The 14,855-nt window shown below is 36.1% G+C and overlaps 1 protein-coding gene across 2 annotated transcripts in view; it reads right to left on the bottom strand.

The window, feature by feature from the left end:
• The window catches only part of app (Palmitoyltransferase app), a 119,352-nt gene extending 105,008 nt beyond the window's left edge, over positions 1 to 14,344 (bottom strand). The window contains exon 1 of one of the 2 annotated variants that reach the window (XM_090403614.1): positions 14,243 to 14,344. The gene's annotated coding sequence lies outside the window, so the exon portion shown is untranslated. Of the gene's footprint in view, positions 1 to 13,938; positions 14,072 to 14,242 lie in introns of those variants that run through there. The other variant, XM_090403613.1, reaches the window with a different exon arrangement.
• Between the last annotated feature and the right edge of the window lie 511 nt (positions 14,345 to 14,855).

Here is a 14,855-nt window from a genome sequence, read left to right as displayed (position 1 = left end):
AGCAATATAGACGGAACACTACCAAGAAACCGTTAAGAATGAAAGCAATAACTACCAAATAACAAGGTCCCACACTAACACAAGACACCTTAAGGATCCTTCCATCGGAAGTGGAGAATGCGCTAAAGCAAATGAAATCTGACAAAGCACCAGGGATAGACCAAATGCCATCAGAACGCTGGAAAGAAGGAATGCAAACAACTTTAAAATTCCTTGCCATACTTTTCAACAAAATCACTAAATCAGGAGAAATACGAGAAGATTGGAGAACGGGAATTATCATACCAATTTACAAGAAAGGTGATAAGAACAACTGTAAAAATTACAGACCAATCACATTACTCAGCCATGCTTAAAAAAACAATTTACAGAACAGAATAAAGAGCACGTATGAGATCATTCTTAGTGAAGAACAGGCAGGCCAATGATTTGTTCAGATCATCATAATATATGATGATCTGAAGAAATACAAAGACTAGCAGAATTATACTGGGAACATAACAAAAATATCTATTACTGTTTTACAGATTATAAACAGGCATCTGACTCAATAAATAGAGTAACTTTATTAATATTAAAACAGAAACATATCGATGAAGATACTCTAGACTTCTTAGAAAAATATTATGGTCTCACAGAAGCAATAATTAAATTTAACAGTATAACAAGAAATAAAATAAACATCAGTAAAGGAGTAGCCCAAGGATGTCCCATCTCTCCATACCTTTTTAACATCTACCCTAAGATGTTAAAAAAGTATGGAGAGGTGGGACATTTTTAACATTAAAGCTTTGGAAGGAGAAAAAAAGGGATCAACCTAAATGGTTATAACCTTAATAACATAAAATATGCAGATGACATTGTAATGATAGTGGAACAAAAGAAAAAATGGTGAACCTAATAACCAAACCAAACAATACAGCATGACCACAAATACGAACAAAACAAAAATCATGGTAACTGGAAAAAATGAAGAAAAGAACTTCTTATTGAATGGATCAACAATTGAACAGGTAAAACAACTCAACTATTTAGGAACGGTAATAACAAAACACTTAGAATATCGACTGGATGGTCATCATTTAATAAGCTAGGTAAAATCTCCAAACCTCTAAAAATAAAATTATATAACATAATTATAATACCCACTGTGCTATAATGCTTCAGAAACTTGGACACTCAAAAAGACAGAGATCAAAAAAACTGGTAGCTTTAGAGATGAAATGAAATGTCTCAGAAAAATAAATAAAACAAAATGGACAGAAAAGAAAACAAATGAAACTGTAAGACAAGACCTAAACTATACAGACTCATTAACAGAAAATATCAAAAGACAACTTCAATGGTATGGACATGTCAAGAGAATGCCACAAAACGGCTACTCAACCTCGCTCTGTATGCAAGATTAGAAGAAAAAAAGGAAGACCAAGACTAAATGGATAACATCAATGAAGGTTAACTCCGGATTACAAACATACGGACAGATCATCAGCCATGCAAGAAACCGAGACTCCTGGAGGTCATTGTGGAAATGGAAGACTTAACCTGTCCCCGAGAGAAGAGGGCAGTAAGCATGTAAAGCAGGATTGTCAAAATGTTGTGGAGAATGTAGTGGAAGCAGTGAATAATAGTGCATGAAATACGAATGAGAGTTTCAAGGAAGTAATTGAAAGTAACAATGTGGATGATGAGATGCCAGCACAGAAAGAAATTGCATGCTTATGCAGATTCCTTCACAAGACAAAACATGAGCTTGAACAACTGGAGAAACGATTGCCATGTGGTATAGGACATAGAATGAAAGAAAGAGTGAATGGGAAAAGCATAAAAGTGCAAGAAATTGGGAGAAAAGAAACAGTATTGTATGGGGATTCGATGATAAGATGTATATTTAATGAGCAAGTGACAAATGGGTATACAGTGTGATACCGATTCCTCCAGATACCCCTTGACTATCTCTGATGCACTGTGAACATCCTTCCCTTGCAGATCTTTATGCCATGGTACTGCTTTAAGCAGCCTCCTTAGTATATCATAATTAACTGCCTTAGTTCCACACATATCCCTTCTTAACTGGAATTTCCACATTTTGCTACCTCTCGAGTCAAGACTATGTGATTACGGAGGCAATGTAGCCACCTTAGTTATGGACAGGTGTTGTGATCCTATAACAAGATCCAACACTCTTGTACTCCAAGTGCTCTCTCTCTATTGCATTCTGCTTCATGTAATTCTCAGTAAGTGTATAAATTCTACTTCTTTCCTGTCATGTGATCTTTCCTCCTCCTAATCCACGTGTCTCTGAAGTTGAAGTCCTTCCCTCATAATAATTATTCGACTTGCACTCATTGTACTAATACTAATCTGCTGATGCGCATCTTCCACAACCTCCCTGGCTCCTTCTGGCCTATAACAGCAACCAATTTTTACATTTCTTTCACCACTGTATAACCCAGAACTCCATTCACTCCAATACTTCTGATTTCACAGCTTTCAGTACTAACTTCCTCCACTTTAATCTCTCACTCAGAAGGAGTCTTGCATTTCTGGCTTGTAAAACATCTATAATCCTTCCTCTGCTTTCTGCTCTATCAAAACAAGTGCAACAGCTGCTCAATCTCTTTGCCGTGCAACTGCAAATACACTAAACTTGCTTCTCCCATCTACCTCTGCTCTCCGGAAAAGCCTCATGAAGTATTCCCAAACTGCAACTTCCAACTTTTCAAAAAAGTGTCAACAAGCTTCTTTCTCAACCCTCACCTGTTGCATCATCACACAGTAATGATGTTCTATAGGTTTTTCTACCTCTTATATATGGGATCAATGTTAAAAACACTCTAAAATACCACCTATTTCATATTATTTAATGATTACACGCATATATAAAAAGCTGCCATAAGAAGAATTTTGACAAACTTCAAGGGCTGATTCTTAGTGTTAAGCAAAAAGTTTATGTTGATACAAGTCTGATTTCATAGTAGTGGGAAGATATGGTCACAATCAATTTTTGCATATGTTCTTAAAGCTTATAAACAGAATTTTGTTTTGTTGTGTGCTAGTGGGGTGACCATGTTTAACTCTGTGCTTTTACTACAATGTAGGAAATCAGTCACATGGTGTAGTATCTGACATTAATATCCATATTGAAAACATGTTTAGAGAAATACAATGAAATTCCAGAAACCAAATATTCAGCAACATTGCAAGCCATGCAACCTGTTTTGAGAGCATAAAGTAAAGAGGGCATTTATGCTATACAATTTCCAAATTAATAACTTAAAGAAAGGTAAGCTGCAAGCGAACTTTTGTCATTTGATGCTCAAATTCTAATGTGTGGCTACACTTTATTCACCAATTAAAATTAAATAATGGTTGGAATATGTAAAAAATTAGCAAATTTATTAATGTGTATACATTTTTCTTGTTACAAAGTATATATGAGTTAATAATAATTAATTCATGTCTCACACACATTCCCTTAAGATGTCTATTATTCCCAATGAAGCAACATTTACTAAATTGAATAAATAACATTCAATTAGCTTTGAATATTCTGAATCATACATTTCATGTAGCTACTAGATGTAAGATAATAAACTGTAATATGATAACAAATACAGTACTATTACTAAGATGAAATACTGAGCCTCCGTAGCTTAGTCTGTATAGACGAAGCCCTTTGGTCAAAAAGACCTGGGTTAGATTCCCATCCAAGACGTGAGGAAACTTTATCTGGTCTCTTTCGACTAAAGGTGATTTAGTCGGTATACTACGGAGGTATGGGTTTTTTTTTACCCAGAAACCCGGGTTTTTCATCCTCCAGAACAGGAAAAAACCGACCCATGAACACACACACATATCTTACGACATAGGGCCAATTACCTTATCCTTGTGACGGTTGCAGTTGTGAAGTTCATAGTTAAAGAACCTCAATGGTTCATGAAAAAGCTTAAGACAAGACAAGATAAAATATTAACTTAACATTTATGGGCTGATGAAAATCCTCTTGCAACAAATGGTCACCTTAAATATTGCAAACTCACATCCCCTACATATCACTTTTGGATATAAGCAAACCTTTCTTGCTTGTTTGGATATAAACAAACAAACAAACAAACCATATAAACAAACAGAGGCTCTACGATTGGTAGAGCCTCTGCTACTAATGGCTCACAAAAAGTTAAACAAGTTTGAGAACAGTTAGTAGTTAAAAGGGGATCGTTCGATGCTGTTGACACACTTTCCCTCGATGAGTCTTTGGACTCCCTGGAGGTGTCACATAATAATAATATGTATACAAAATTAATAATGGAAAAAACTCACGTACAAAGATTATTTAATAATATAATTTTCGCCTGTGTGTCACAGGCGAAAATTATACTATTAAATAATCTTTGTATGTGAGTTTTTTCCATTATTAATTTTGTATCGATATGTCTACTTACGGTATACCACTTTTAAAACTTAATAATAATATCTGTCAGTCAGCCATCCTCATATCTATGCTAATATTTTATAGTCCAATCCCATATTCTCAAATTTATACAACAGCCATCCATGTTGTATCCTGTCAAAAGCCTTAACAAAACCCAAAAGTATCCTGGTGTATCCATTCCCTTTGTCTAACCGAACAGTCACATTATTATAAAATGTGAGAAAGTTGCTAAAATATGACCTCTCTTAGTAAACCTATGCTGTTCATTGTAAATTATAGATTTTTTGTTAATCCATTTCTGTATGCAAGGATTTCCTCACCACTCTCCAGAGATACTGATAGGTCAATAGTTAGACACTTCAGTCTCTGCACCATACTTGAGTAATGGAATTATCATACATTCTTTCCATTCCTGTGGAATCTTCCCTGTTACAAAACTGAAACTATAGTCTGGTCAAAGGAAAAGCTAGTTCATCTAAACACTGTTTTAGATCCATGCTGATATTTTACCAGCCCCTGCTGTGGAATTCTTATGCAGTTTGTGCAACAGTTCTAATACCATCTCCTCATACACTTGAGTAGTTTCTTCAACCAGTGAAGAGGTAGCAGCGAGCTCAATGTTGCATAAACCAGGTTAAATGGCGTTTAACAAAATGGGCACTCATTAGTTTTAGTCTCTTCTGCATCTCTTACCTGCATACCATCTGCATTTAGTACAGTTATTCTTTCATACTTCTCATTCTTTGTTTATTCGCAGCATAACAAAAGAATTCTTTTGGACTGTCTTTAGCTTCCACAGCCAGTTTCTTTTCATACATGTGTAGTTTACCATAAAATCATAACTCTCCTGGCCTGCTCCTTATAATTTTCATAACCAGAATGGAATAGTTAGTATAAAGCTTAAGGGCTATTACACTTTATGTACACTAATGCCAGGAACATTTGGAACAGGGGAGGGGGGGAATTTTGGCATTGGTCAGTTCATCCTGGCCAAAGGTTATTGGCATGAGTAAGACATGGCTGACAAAAGATGATATAGTTAGTGGGACAGAATGTGAAGGGTATAGTGTTTTCAGGGAGGATGGAGATAAAAGAATGAAGGGGGGGGGGAGGAATGATAGCCAATGAACTGAAACCAAAGAGAGCAAGAGTTCAACTGCAGGCCAATGAAAATAGCACATTTGAGGCCATCTGGTGTGAGATGAATAGCCAACAGAACAATATACAGTTGGTTGCTTCTATAGACCAGGGGATGATGGCGATAGTATGCATTAGCAAATAAGGTCAATGAGTTAAGGGAAGGTAATTATGGGGGACTTCAACTATGGAAACATAGATTGGAAGGAGGAAAGGACACACGGGAGGACAGAAATGGAATTTATACAGTTACTAAGAAATAATTACCTGAGGCAGCATGCGATGGAAAATACTAAGGGTTTGAGAGTGCAAGATCTAGTAATTGCATCAAAGAATTTGTCTATAACTAATATGACCAAATTGCCACCAACTGGAGAGAGAGTGATCATATGGTCTTGACCTGGGAGGTAGCTAAATGTGTGGTGAGTTTTCAGTTAAGAGGGGGGGGGGGGTATATGTGGAATTACAGGGCTGGTAAGTATGGCAAACTTAGGCAATTGTTTGGATCGGTGCCAAGGCATATGAAACTGCAAGGGAAGTGGAAAAGGAGTGTTTGAGAGAGGTAATTGCAGATGGCATACCTAGAATCAGGAAATAAATCAAGTGGGAGAAAAATGGATGAATACCAACATTAAGCTGGAGCTACATAAAAATAAAGTAAATAAATAAAATGTGGAGGGAATTCAAGGAAAAAGGTGACTAGTAGGCATATGAGCAGCACAAAGCACAAGGGTAACCAGTTGGTAAGAAAGGCAAAAGCAGAGTAGGAAAGGAAATTTCATACTCTGGAAAGTACAGGCCGAAGATAATCCCAAAGAGTTCTTTCAGTATGTTGCAAGTAAAAGGAAGAATGTTTATGATAGAATGATTTTAATGAATGCTGATGGTAGGCTGATAAATGAATCAGGCAAAATAGTAAAATTACTAAGTGAATACTTTGCAAAAGTATATCATTAAGGTGAAGATATTGCAGTAACAACAAAGAGGAGTTTTATATGGAAACTGATGTAGATGAACTGGAGAAGATAGTATACCAGCTCAAATTTTATGAGAAGGTGATAGGGAATTGGCAGTGCTTTTGATGTTTAATCTAAATCTCAGCTCTGGATTAGTCCAAGGGGAGTGGAAAGAGGTTTCCATTGCATAAAACATAGGTGTGGAGAGCTCCAGGACTCATGTAGCCTCATGTATCAATTACTGACCAATCAGCATATCAGGAGTGTTACAGTCAAGGTACTGGAGAAGTTGGCCAAGAGTAAAATACAGGAATGGATAGAAGGAAATGGGATATTATATGGGAAGGGGCAACATGGTTTTGTGAAGGACAGATCATGCCTTGCTCACATTTCATAATATAGTGACAGCTGAGTTGGGTAAAGGTAATGGGTTAATAGTGATACTGCTAGACTTTGCAAAGACTTTTGACAGGATACTACATGGAATTCTAATTAATAAATTGCAGCACATAGGTATGAAGTGGATAAGAAAGTTGAAGTGGGTAAGAGGGTGGTTGATGGAGAGATACCAGACCATAGTTTATTCAGGAGTAGATTACAGTAGAAGGCCTGTAACTAGTGTCATGCCACAGGGTTCTGTTCTTGAGATGCTACTATTTAATTTGTACATTAACAATACAGGAAATGATTTGAGAGGAACTATTCAACTGTCTGCCGATGATGCAAAACTCAGTAGAGCAATAGTTAATAAAAATGTTAAAATTTTGCAGGATGATTAGGATAAACTGGCAGTCTCGGCAAAGGAGAATGGATGTCAGTTGAATGTTGCAAAGTGTAAAGTTATATATTTTTGGGTGAAAAGATTACTAACTGTGTACTACATTGATACAACTGTACTCCAGGAAAATGATAACGCCAGGGCAGAGGCATAGCTAGGGGGGGGGGCAGAGGGGGCGGTCCACCCCGGGCGGCACTTTGAACCTTTTTGAACTTTTGCAGTTAATTCTAAAATGCAGTCTCGAGAACTCAGTTCAAGTAATACTACAGCGAATTTTCCTCACAATTGCTGTAAGTGTTGCTAGTTGTGAGAGGGGGTTTTTCTAAATAAAATTTATTAATTACCTACATTACTATGAAATAGACTTCACCAATGTCATTGACGATTTTGCTAACAGAAAAGCAGGAAAAATAGCATTTTAAAATGTTGAAATTAAAGTTTTACTTCAAAAATAATCAGTGTTGTAATTTATTTCCAAATACATCGTTCTGACTTTTTGTAGTATTTTTGGTGAGTACTGAGAGGGGTGGCAAAAGCTCTAGCTACACCAATGCACCAGGGATTTGGTGGTCATAATCAGTAGGTTAGCAAAAGTGGCTAAAGCAGCTTATTGGATTATTTGGTTACTGAAGAATACTCTGGTGAGCATTGGCAAGCAGGTTATTACACCTTTTTTACACAACTTTGGTAAGATACTATCTTGACTACTGAATGCAGATCTGATCACCTTGGTTTCTTTGAGATGGGGAGGAGGTGAGAATCAAGAGGCAAGTGACCAAGATAGTAGCAAGTTTATGGAATGAACTTTATGATGACAGGTTCAAGACTTGTGGGTTACAGAAATTGGTTGACAAGCAGAAAAGGGATAATATGATTGAGACACAGAATTACTGAAGGGTTTTTACAAGATTAATACAAGGGAAATTTTTCATAACAGGTCTGGTGTTTGGGAGAAATAGGATCATCCTTGGAAACTGAGCAAGAATGTATGTAGTTATCAAGGGTGTCAGAACTAGATTTTTTGCTTGGAGAGTGGTAAATGAATGAATAGGCTATCAGAGTCTATTGTGGGTACCATGACTTTGAATGAGTTCAAAGCAAAGTATGATAGATACTGCACAAATGTTGGATAGTGCATGGTATGTTTAGGGACACCCTCAATGAGTCTAAGGACTTCATGGAGTTGCCCATAATAATAACTGGCATCATCCTTATGTACACGGTATTTCTACCATATCATCATTTTTTTGAACATCTATTTCATTCCTACTCCATTTATTCTTTGAATTCTAAGGACACATTCTGAGGCTGAATCATTACACTATTTTTTAAATGTTCCCCATGCATAGCCAACACCCTTCCCATTTAGCAACTGATACCATAGGAGAAAACCTAGCACATTCCTCAGTTGGTCATAATTTCTTATATGTAGTTCAGCATTTAACCTGTTCTTGATGGAACATCCATAAACTTAGCCACTTCCCTGAACAGTAAAGCAAGATCACTGTCACCAAGCAAAGGCAGAACAGTTGTGTCTTTAACTAACACCCCCCCCATCCCAGACACAATAATGAGATCTAACACTCTCTAACCTTGAGTTCCTTCTGTAATATGCTACTTGAGGAAGTTATCTCACAAAGGCACATTAAATTAGATTTCATTCTTTCTGATCCGACTTCACCACTACCTAACCAGTGTGTGGATAGGTAAAGCCATTCTTAAATGATTACTTGTTTTGCACCCATCATGTTTATTTGGTAATGCATTTCATTGTTACTAGCAGTCAATTCACTAGGTCTGTAACAACACTCCACTTTGATTGTATTTATTAGATTCTGTCTCCCACCAAATGGTTTCAAACTCACTGCCAGATGGAAAATTGTTAATAGTATTGCAGTCATAGCTTGCTATGCTAAATGGACTCAAATCATCCAATATTATTGCAGTATGCCCAACTCCAACCTATCCTATTCTTCCTAAAAACCATACCCTTTACACTCAATAACAGTTAATATATATGGTCTCTGATAGCCAGGTGTCACTAATGCCTAATCTGAAGCCCAATGTATTATCAAGCCATGAAACACTAAATCAGATCAGATCATAAGTGTTCAACAATTGTCTCAGTGCAGAAAAAAAATTAATTTGAGGAATAAGCCACGTGGCATTTTAAAGAATGTAACTTTATTGACTACAATGGAGCTCCATTACCTGAATAAGGAGGATGGGCAATCATTTTCCATGGCCAGTTAAATCTCCTAATTTTAACTTTTTTGATTATTACACCTAGTCACTGAAACTGTTGGTGTATGGAAAGAAATAGGAACAGACTGTATCAGAGAATTTTGGATGATGCAACCTATACTTATAATGACCAAGAAAACCAATAATACACAACAATATGCATAAATGTGTAAGCAATACAGGAGCTTTATTTGTGTTATTTAATAAAGTAACTAATTTTACCAACTTAAAGCAAGCATTAAGATGATATTAAATATTCTGCAACTAATGCTAAGAAAATTCAGCACTGCATCTGCATTCTCGTTTTCTTAAAATTGCCAGCAAAAGAAAGGTCCATATTTTTATTTTTTTCATTTAAAATTACTTGAGTAATCAATCCTGAAGGGTTAAAAAATCTCCTAACTAGTCACAATTCAATCCAACATGCGCACACATGCATGGAGGACATTTTCTGTCCTACAACACTCGATGCCATAAGATTTTAGGAGTATTTCATGCCAATTTCAGAATAGTTTATGAATATGGTACATGTGTAGAAAGTTCATGAGAAGCTGTCAAAAGGTATAAAATGGGCAAAAATATGTCTCCTACATTACATTGCACCTGCACAGAAAGCTACTACAGAGCCAATGATGGGTATGAAAATGGTCAACGATTCACACACAATGCATGGACAGAAAGTAACTAATTTCATATTCATCATATCATAATTAAGAGATGATCAATAATGTGATAATAAACATCTTCTGGATGTTTATATTAAAATTGAAAAGAGACTACCAGCATAAAAATATAATGAACAGTATGGAAAAACTTATCTAAACATGTGTGTGAACATAGTTTTTTTTTGTGCATGTGGAAAAACTTACCTATATATATGTATACACTGCTTGGAAAGAAGTAGGCAGCACCATAGTGTGAGGAACAAACAGCCATGGTGCCTAGCTAAAAAAGTGTAGGACCTCATTTCACTGTGATGACTACAGCAATCCAACAGGGAATACTTTTCACGAGTGCATGATAGCAATCAATGGGAATCTTGGACCATTCTTCCTATAGGAAAAGAGGTCCTGGTAAGTAACAAGGTCTGTGGGGTGGACATCCCTTGATCTCACCCAATGCTCAAGTTCATCCCACAGATGTTCAACAGAGTTGAGATTAGGGTTATGTGCAGGCAAGTAGGAAGCATTGCACTGTCCAAAATGTTCAAATACCTCTGAATGTTCGTAGCACCACAAACAGAGGTTCAAGGCCAAACTGGACCGAATTTCATAGTTGGGGTTATGCACTCTGGTAAGAGATATTCACCATCTGCCACACCCATCCATCTGCTCAGTAGAGGGTGTAGTGTGATTCATCACTATAACACAGCTTTCCATGCTTCCACGTCCCACTGTACATGCTCTTGACACCACTAAAGATGATACTGCATGTTGGTTCGGGTAATGTAAGGTTTGCATATTGTGGTCCTATTTATTTTTGTGCAGATTCATGTTTCAGTCGATGTCCAAAACTCCATATTCTACACGTCAGCCAATAATGGTTTTCACAAAATATCCTTCATAGCGCCCTACAATCATGTTTGATGAGTGTGGTGTGTCATGCACTGCACGTAGCACTTGCAGTTGACTACCTGCATTTCTGTCTCAGTATGGTATCACTGATTGTTGACCTGGGATGGCCCAATTTGTCAACTATTTGCCAAACAGATATGTCTGCGGTATGGCATCCTATCTCAATGGCTCTTTCAAACTCCATCAGATCCCTTCTCACAGCCATTTCACCTGGACACAGTTGCACTGACTTAAGAGCATCATATTCCTCCAATTTATACTGACTACAAATGCATGACTGATGACATGACGCACCTTGCCCATGGACCTGTCAGTTGACTTCTTTCCAAGCTCTGTGTGTGTGAGAGAGAGAGAGAGAGAAATATTTTTTTATGCCAATGGAATGAAAAGAGGACATAGTCCCACTGCATAAAGGAGAGTTCAAGACAGAAGTAGCAAATTATAGGCCAGGCCAATTAGCATCTCAAGAGTGATGGTTAAGGTACTGGAGAAATATTTTAACAAGAAAATACTTTCAAATACCTAGGATGACTGTATTTTAACTGGCAATGGCAGCAGCAAAAAAAAAAAAAAAATGGATACCAAGGATCCCAGTAATGCAAACTGATAACTGATTTCCAGTTTGGACCTTAATTACTTGTTTGCATAGAATTCATTATATTAATCAATAAAATGCAAGGCCAAAAACATTCAAAATCACTGGTATGGACTTAAAATTTAATTGTTTAAATCAGGGTTGGATATATTTGGTCACATCAAAATTCAGAGTGCTTTCTAGTTGTTTATAAGATAGCCTCATAATGACTTGTTAGATATTAGCTGTTTGAGTGAATCTATTGGCTGATGGTAATATTCATGTTCGTTCATGAGTTTCACTTCATGTAGTGCAATTTTTTTGCATAAAGAGGAATAGCAGTTAATATATGGTTGGTTCAATTCCTCATTATTAGATGGCACTTTCACATCAATGTTATCACAGAAGGAGCAATCCTTCCAGAGATTGATAGTTTGTTCTTGTTGTTGTTTGAGATGTTAACAAGAAATTTGTAAATTTTTAAATTTACACAAAACAGCATTCTTCACAAACGTTTATATGCATATATAATAGAGTTCAGCAATCTCTTATTTGCTCATTCTTCCCAATATGTACTCTTAAGTTATCCAGTCCCCCCCCCCCAAAAAAAAACTACTACTGAAAATTCAAATAAAATTATGGTTGGATTCTAGATTTGTTGTTATCTTATATCATGCTTTTTAACCACAGTTCAGTTATGATTGCACCTTGTCACTTCATGAATTTATATCTATATATATATATTTTTTTTCTTGCTGTTAAAGTTGCCACACTATTATTGGTCATTTGTGTAATTATTATTATTACAGGCAACTCCAAGGAGTCCTTAGACTCATCGAGAGAGGCCCCTAACATCATGTCAAGAACAACTATTCGACATTCACACAGTATCTATCATACCTCGCCTTGAACTCATTCACAGTCATGGCACCCACAACAGATTCTGGCAGCTTATTCCACTCATTCACCACTCTCCAAGTAAAAAAACTTAGCTCTAACACTCTTGCTAACCACACTCTTGCCAGCTTCCATGTATGGCCCCTAGTCCTCCCATGACTAGTCCTATTCTCAAAAATATCTTCTGAATTAATCTTATAGAAACCCTTCAGTAATTTGAATGTCTCAATCATATCACCCCTTTTCTGCCTATCAACAATTTCTGCAACCCACAAATCTTCAACCTGTTCTCATAAGGTTCATTCCATAGACCTGCTATCATCTTGGTCACTCGTCTCTGGATCCTCCCCACCTCCATCATATTCTGCTGTGATCCTTTACAGAAAGAAAAATAATTAGTTCCAAACTACTACTCTTATTTCTCTGTTCAAAAAAAAGTGTTCATTTTATAATATTGTGCATGCTGATATACATGGTACTGTTTTCTACACATGAAGTTTTAAGTTTTATACATTAAAATGCATTTGGATAAGCAAGTGTTGTATAAAAGAAGTATTAGTACTTTCCATTATTCACTGTGGTATCATAAATACCGCTTCCCAACCATGCGACACAAGGAAGAATGGTTTGTTGTTCCCAGCCCCTCTCTCTCTCTCTCTTCAACTATGCGCTCATAGGTGAAGTGCGAGCGTAGCTACAAGCAATAACGGCAAAAACTAACATGGGAGACCAGCAATCTATCACACTGTTACCATCAAATGTTATACAGTGCATACAAATACGATAAATTAATGTATATTAATTTATATTTCCTTTCTATATTTATATATTTTCTTCAGACCTCGACATTTAATAGGAGTGAATCTATCATTCTGTAGAAAAATGTGATATTAAAATATGCTAACTGTATTTATATGTACACAAGAGTTATATAGTATTTGCTTTATAAATTAGAAACAAACGTTCGGATCCTGATACACCAAAACTACATAAGCGAAACATGACTATTAAAAATGAGACAAATGCACCCACATGATACGATGCACAGAGAGCAATATACTTGTTACAATAACTATATACAAAGAAATAAAAACTGCGTGTATATATGCATGCATTTTAAAGGTATACTTATGAATACTTGACAAAAATATATAGTATATTTAAGGGGGGGGGGGGGGGGGAATGCCCAGTTAAACAAAGTATGATCACTAAAGCGGCTCGTAAAAATAAGGCTCTTAGTGACTCATGCTTAACCTTGTCAATATTTAAGAACAGCTGTTAATCAGACGAAATTTAAAATTAAAAAATACATATCTATTATATATTGCATTAGCATTTCCTACCTGGTCGAATACATAAGGCCGATAAACAGGTCTTTCGTTTTAAAACAACTTTTAATTGATAAAACACCGAAGCAATCACGACTACTAACACATAGTACAATTAATATACACAAGTTACCTTACTATATCGAAATCAACACCCCCTAGCGCTCGTGAAAGAAATAACTGCCAAAAGAGTTCCATTACTTCCTTTCGGAAATGTAAAGGTGTGGATTTTTTTATTTATTTTAAGAGCAATTATTATCTTTTTTTTTTTTTTTATATTTCATTTACTTAAATATCGGAAGTGACAACTATTTTTCACCTTACAACTGCAATTGCATATAACTTGTTGAGCCCAGTAAATGTTTTTTCGATTAATATTTGATATCACTTGTTCCATTATTCGATGTTCGATCAACATTTGTTATTACTGTTTGCAACCAATGTTAATATTCCACCAAATGCTATTTAAATCTGCGAAAGACTTTTATTCTACAAAGGTAATAGGCTAAACCATTTAGTTCTAACTAGCTTTTGAAGAATGCCGAGCAGCCCAACTATAAGGCTATCAATGATTTTAATAGGCATCCGAGGAAGACAGTACGGCAGACAGCTGCCTTCTCTCGTGGTCTCTAAAAACTAACGCTATATATAGTTATCTGAAATAGTGCGAGTTCTACGGCCGACTCAGAAAAATCGAGTTGTAGCAAATATAGCAAACAATAACAGTTTTTTTGGGGGGAAGCATAACGAATTTATTTGTTTATTTTGTAAAGGGTTTGTCTTCCTAAATTACTTCGCATTCAAATTTTAATAAGATCAGTTAGGGTAATTTATGGAGAAAACAAGAATATAATTTGCACATCAATAATATAATGACATCAAGAAGCAATAACACCAAGTACATCAACAATGCAATAACATCAAGGACATCA

Source organism: Typopeltis vanoorti, chromosome 14, assembly GCF_054136105.1.
Source record: "Typopeltis vanoorti isolate ZY-2024b chromosome 14, IOZ_Tvanoo_1.0, whole genome shotgun sequence".
NCBI classification, from domain to species: domain Eukaryota; kingdom Metazoa; phylum Arthropoda; class Arachnida; order Uropygi; family Thelyphonidae; genus Typopeltis; species Typopeltis vanoorti.
Note: the sequence above shows the minus strand (reverse complement) of the source record. Positions and strands in the feature narration are given on the sequence as shown.